The 6,000-nt window shown below is 41.5% G+C and overlaps 1 long non-coding RNA gene across 2 annotated transcripts in view; it reads left to right on the top strand.

Annotated features, from left to right (window-relative positions):
• LOC310851828 overlaps window positions 1–1,023 on the top strand; it is a 31,806-nt gene extending 30,783 nt beyond the window's left edge. For both annotated transcript variants that reach the window (XR_014567851.1, XR_014567852.1), the window contains one exon: window positions 592–1,023. This is a non-coding gene — a long non-coding RNA (uncharacterized lncRNA). The remainder of the gene's footprint in view (window positions 1–591) is intronic.
• Window positions 1,024–6,000: the final 4,977 nt, after the last annotated feature.

Here is a 6,000-nt window from a genome sequence, read left to right on the forward strand (position 1 = left end):
CAGTTTGGGACAATGAGGGAGCCTCAGTTGGCATCCAACCATCCTGAGAGACAATGGAGTGCAACTCCAGCTTTTTATGTGGCTGCATCACACTGTTGACTCATGCCAGGATCACACACTCAAGGCTCACAAACAAGGGAGGGAGTGTTGTTTTCCAATATTGTTGTGTGGCCACAGCAGGTGCCTTTTAACAGGTCCAGGAGATGGCAGGGATAGAATTCCTTGCATTTTAATGCAAATCACCTGACCACAAGAATTTGATTTTGTTAACATATTAATTAGGGCACTTTATAAAACCTCTAATTTCATAATATTTTATAAATAGAACCTGTTTATTAATAAACTTCATGTCTTGAGACTCCTTTGAGTATGATGCCAATTTTGATTTACACCTGAGTAATTTTTTTACCCGAATTCCTAACGTTGAAAATTTTGTAAATTCATGTTATGATGAAATTATGTTATTTGTCAGATTTCTTAAATATATACTTTTTAAAACTAACATATTAAAATTATCATTCACCATCACAGGCACCATCTCCCATTCCCTGGGAAAAGTTCTAAAGTCAATATTTGTTTTCTTTTTTCCAGATACCTACTTTATCACCTTTTTCACTTTCAAAGGTTGTTCAACAACAAATCTTTGTACCATCCGCAAAAATGGAAGATTTCTTATTGCAACTGGGAGATTTATTCTTACAGTTACCGAAGAAAGCTGTTATAGTGCTTCACGAATCTCACACCAGCCTGGACAGGAAGGGTAAATGGGACAGTGTAGATCTCCTCCTTGTGTATTCCAAAATCTATGGCAATGAAGGGAAATTGGAGGCCTGGTGATGAAATCCAGGACTCGGGATCTCTGTATCTTTCTTGCTTGCTTTGCTAAAGGAAAACAAGAGCAGAGAAAAGGGGGTCAGAATGTGGGGATTGTAGATTCTAAATACAAAGAACTCTGTAGTGTATGATAAAAAAAAATTCATTATGATCATTATAATGCAAAATAAATGGTTAGGAAAAATAAAATGCTGTTTCTTGTAACTGTTTCTTTCAGATACAAATGCACTTATTATTTATTGATTTGGCCAAGCACATTACTAAATATAAAATACATAAAACGGGATGAAAACAAAATAATATACATTGCGCAGGGGAAAAAAATCATTATTAAATTCAGACGTTTTGTTAGATAAGAGTTTTCTCCTGAAGAATTTAACTTTCGGGTAGGTGCTATTAATGGTGAGCTCTGGCATTTGTAAATCTAGAAAAACAGCACTGATCCCTACAACCCCCCCCCCCCAATCGTCCTGTCTTTTTATAATTACGGTAAGTTTTAGTTTTTCTTGCATTACCAAGTCTTCTTTCAGATGAATATTTCAGAATGGGGAAGCATATATAGCAGACAGGAAGCTTAAAAGTTACCGAACCCTTGTGGCCGTCATGGTGGAGCGTCACTATCAGGATTCAAGTTCAGTTTTGCAGTCCATGGTTTATCTTTCCTGGACTCAGCCATCTCATCTCTCTCCTGACACTGAGCTACAGACCATGGGTATGACAACTGGTCTGTATGTCTCTCCTCATTGCCTTCAGATAGGGTGCCATAAAAAGTGCCCTCCACCCCCGCAAAAAAATTCCACTGACTGAGCATCATGCAAAATATAGGTATCAGTAGTATAAAGCTATTAGGGGTCTTTACTCCCCCACCCCCAATAAAATGTCTGAGGGAGCTGGTCCCTTCCAAACTTGATGGGCATGGTAACTGGTCTATCTGTCTCTCCTAGTTGCCTTCAGGCAGGGTGCCATAGACACTCCCTCCCCCTCAAATCCACTGACTGAGCAGCCTTGCAAGATACATTGGTCTTGCATACAACAGGCATCAGTAGTATTAGAATACTACCTCCTGTCAATTGGTTATGCCCCACCCTCTAGAGTTTGATTGAAGATGTCATATGACACTCTACCTAAAAGGTCCCATTCCAGAAGTCCCACCTCCAAGTGCCACCATGAAATAACTTGGGGGGGGGGGGTCCACATAACCCTTCTATCTGTGTTGGTGGCTCACCACTGCTGCCTTCAGGTAAGCAGGGACCACCCCCTCTTCTAAGGAGGCATTAATCACCTTCCTGACCCAAGCAATTTCATCCTCAAAATGCAAACAAGTCACAGCATTGACAAGTCACAAGCACCCTCCCCGACCCCCAAAGACAGCCCCTCCCCATTTTCACCTTGGAGCTTTCCTTTTCTCACCCAGCCTCTCACCCTGGTAGATGTCCGCTTCTCCACCTCTCCACCTGGTAACTGGCAGCCGGTTGAGTCCCCCCCCCCCCCATTTGACAGCACATTAAGCCTTTTATTTTATTTTTTAAACTCAGACCAATGCTTTCATATCATGTGTTTGAGATATGTATCGTAGTAATGCCAAATTCCCAGAATAACAGAATGTCACCACTCTTGCTAACAATTCTTCCCTTATGGTCCAGGAAACCACTGGGTGATTCAAGAAAGCAAAAGCTTTTGCCTGATGTCTCCAGCAGAACATAAAACCCAGGATTCCCAAAAGGCTCTGAGGTACTGGTTTGGATCAAGGCTGTATCCAAATATCTACAAAATATCTACAAAAATACAGAATACATATTTATTTAAGATAAATAAGACAACAGTGCAGTAAGAATCCAGTTACCAAATAGGAATAAAAAAATATTAGAAGAAGGTCACTTAAGAATTTGGGAACATTTGGGGAAATATGTAAACAGAAAACAGCAAATCTGATGTAGTCTAACCTAGTATATTTTAACACCACTTTCTGAACCTCAAAGAGGTGTGGCAGCCATCAGTGCATGCACATCCATTGTGGGTCACATCTTCTACTCTGATGTGCAACAACTGGTATTAAGAGGCTTAATGGCTCTCATGCTGGAGGGAAGGTAGCTATCATGACTACATTTAAAAAGAAAAATACTGAAAAGCTACAAAACTGTCAGTGCAAACTTGAATGGCCCCATGGTTGCGAGCAGGTTCCAGGTTCACCTGATTTCTGATTCTGGGAAGAGCATGTGTGTGACATGCTAATTGTTGATTACTTTGTGCCTCATTAGGATTAGGTTGTTTCCAGCTCAGTTTTATCATAAAGCCCAAGGGAGGAACACATTTATTTAAAGTACTTGTTTACTGACAGTGTAGGTGTGGTTGGACTGGAAGAGGCATCTGGCTGATTCCGACAGAGTTCATTAAAAAGATTGCATCCAATTTTTAAGAAGTGCTTCGTGTTACAATATAAAATTATAGGATTCCTGGGAAAGCATGCACTGTACATTTCCATAATTTCCTGCTCCTCACTGGACCAGTCCTTCCCAGCTGGAATCCTTGGGCACCTATCTCAGGCCCATAAATCCCTCCAAGTCAGCATCTTCTTCCATAGATTACCTGCTTGGCTTTTGATCCCTCTGGCATTATGAGGGCCTCCCTGGGGATATGCCTCTTTTCACAGTTGGTTTCAACTAGTGCCCAGGCTGAACAATACAGAGGTGTGGGAGCAGTGCAATGGTTGGGAAAGCCCCTTTTTTCTGGAATGAATGAAGCAGCTTGTACAGCTTCCGGCAGGAGGACTCTGACATTGTCCTACAGTCCAACAGTATTCTTCCCAAAGCCTGGTAAAGAGTAACTAGGCTTTGAGAAGGAGCCCTCATTCCCCGGGAGCTGCTTTCATGACCCTTCTCTGCTGGCAAGGAGAAAACAGGACACCCTGGAATCAAGGCACTGCCAATGACATCTTACTGAATTCTGTGGCCATCCTGGCCAAATCGGGACTGCTGAGGGGTATGCATTTAAATCAGCTTGAAAATCACTTTGCCTCCAAGGTGAATGTACTCTTCAGCTGTAGGGAGAATATTAGAACATTTACAACTCAAAATGGTCATAGTTGGAGGCCATAGGATTGGCGAAAAAGTCCATTGCCTTTTAAATATGACTTTTTGTATGTTGTTGTTTTAAAAAGGCTAAAATACATGAACATACAAACATTGTTAGGCCCAGCCTGTCTCTTCTACCACCTGTTCTAACTCTTTTATCATTTCACTTGGTTGAGAGATGTATCCTCTTATATTGGGGTTAGACGATATAACCATGCATTCAAAAACTGTCAAACCTCTGCTTGCCTTCTGTTTTACATTAAAAACAAAACTCTTGTGCTTTCTATCAGGATATACCATACTTCCCCATTCCAAACTATTGATTTGAAAGATACACATTTTAGAACCAACTTTTTATTTCACACAACCCTTTATATGTATCATAATAAGCATAATGACACACTATAATACAGCAGTCTTTTCTCTGTGTCCTGCATCCCATTTCCCTCCATCAACAGCAAAAAAGGAAGAGACACGGATCCTGAGGCCTGATTCTCACCATTAGGCTTCCAACTCCCTGTATACCCCAATGCTGTGAATTCTTGAATTCACAAGAAGGAGATTTATGCTGAATCATAATTACCCATCAATGTGAGGTTGGTGTGAGATATGTAAAGCATTATAATACTTATTTCAATTGGAAAAGAATTTGAGGCAGGGGAGATAAAGGGAAGTGCCAGGTAAACCAAAACTCCAAAATATACTTTGAAGAAGTTGCAGTACAAAACCAGACAGACTTATCTGGGAGTAAGACCCATTGAAATCAGTGACACTTACATCAAGGAAGACATATATAGAATTGCATTGTAATCCCTTTGAAATAAATGGTTACAACTTCCACCAATAGGGCATAGGAGTTTGCTGAAATCCATACACTGCCTCCAATCCGTCCAGCCAAATATATGTATTGGTGAGGGAAGGAGTGGAAACTTGAAAAGCACATTTGGCTATCAAGGAAGGAGTTGCACTGCTCAGAAGGTCTAACATAGAATCATAGAATCATAGAATCATAGAGTTGAAAGAGACCACAGGGCCATCGAGTCCAACCCCCTGCCAAGCAGGAAACACCATCAGAATACTCTTGACATATGGTTGTCAAGCCTCTGCTTAAAGACCTCCAAAGAAGGAGACTCCACCACACTCCTTGGCAGCAAATTCCACTGTCGAACAGCTCTTACTGTCAGAAAGTTCTTCCTAATGTTTAGGTGGAATCTTCTTCTTGTAGTTTGGATCCATTGCTCCATGTCCGCTTCTCTGGAGCATCAGAAAACAACCTTTCTCCCTCCTCTATGTGACATCCTTTTATATATTTGAACATGGCTATCATATCACCCCTTAACCTCCTCTTCTCCAGGCTAAACATGCCCAGCTCCCTTAGTCGTTCCTCATAAGGCATCGTTTCCAGGCCTTTGACCATTTTGGTTGCCCTCCTCTGGACACGTTCCAGTTTGTCAGTGTCCTTCTTGAACTGTGGTGCCCAGAATTGGAGCAGAGTACCAGAGCAGAATACAGTGGCACTATTACTTCCCTTGATCTAGATGCTATACTCCTATTGATGCAGCCAGGAATTGCATTGGCTTTTTTAGCTGCCGCGTCACACTGTTGGCTCATGTCAAGTTTGTGGTCAACCAAGACTCCTAGATTCTTTTCACATGTACTGCTCTCAAGCCAGGTGTCACCCATCTTGTATTTGTGCCTCTCATTTTTTTTGCCCAAGTGCAAAAAATTCAACATAAATAATGAAGCAAAGAGGAGGACACCCCAAGATAGACAGCTTAGTGATGAATGTCCTCTGTGCCTTCTGTGCTGTGTATGGTTTAAAATACCTTGGTTGGTGGTATAGCAGGAAATGAGGATATTGCTCTGTGTCCAAGAGCAGTGGAAAGAGAAGAAGGAAATAGGTAAAAAACTGTCCCTCACCCATTTAAACACAAGGTGAACATGTTGGATCAGGACAATCACCCATCTAGTCCAGCATCCCAACCGATCCCTGTGGAAAGCCTGCAAGCTGGACAAGACTGTGACAATATTCTGTCCATCAAAAATCCCCAGCACCAATTATTCAGAAGCAGAACATCTTTTGACAGTGGAAGTA

The sequence above is a fragment of the Podarcis gaigeae genome, assembly GCF_964106915.1.
Source record: "Podarcis gaigeae genome assembly, chromosome: 8".
Classification (NCBI taxonomy): Eukaryota; Metazoa; Chordata; class Lepidosauria; order Squamata; family Lacertidae; genus Podarcis; species Podarcis gaigeae.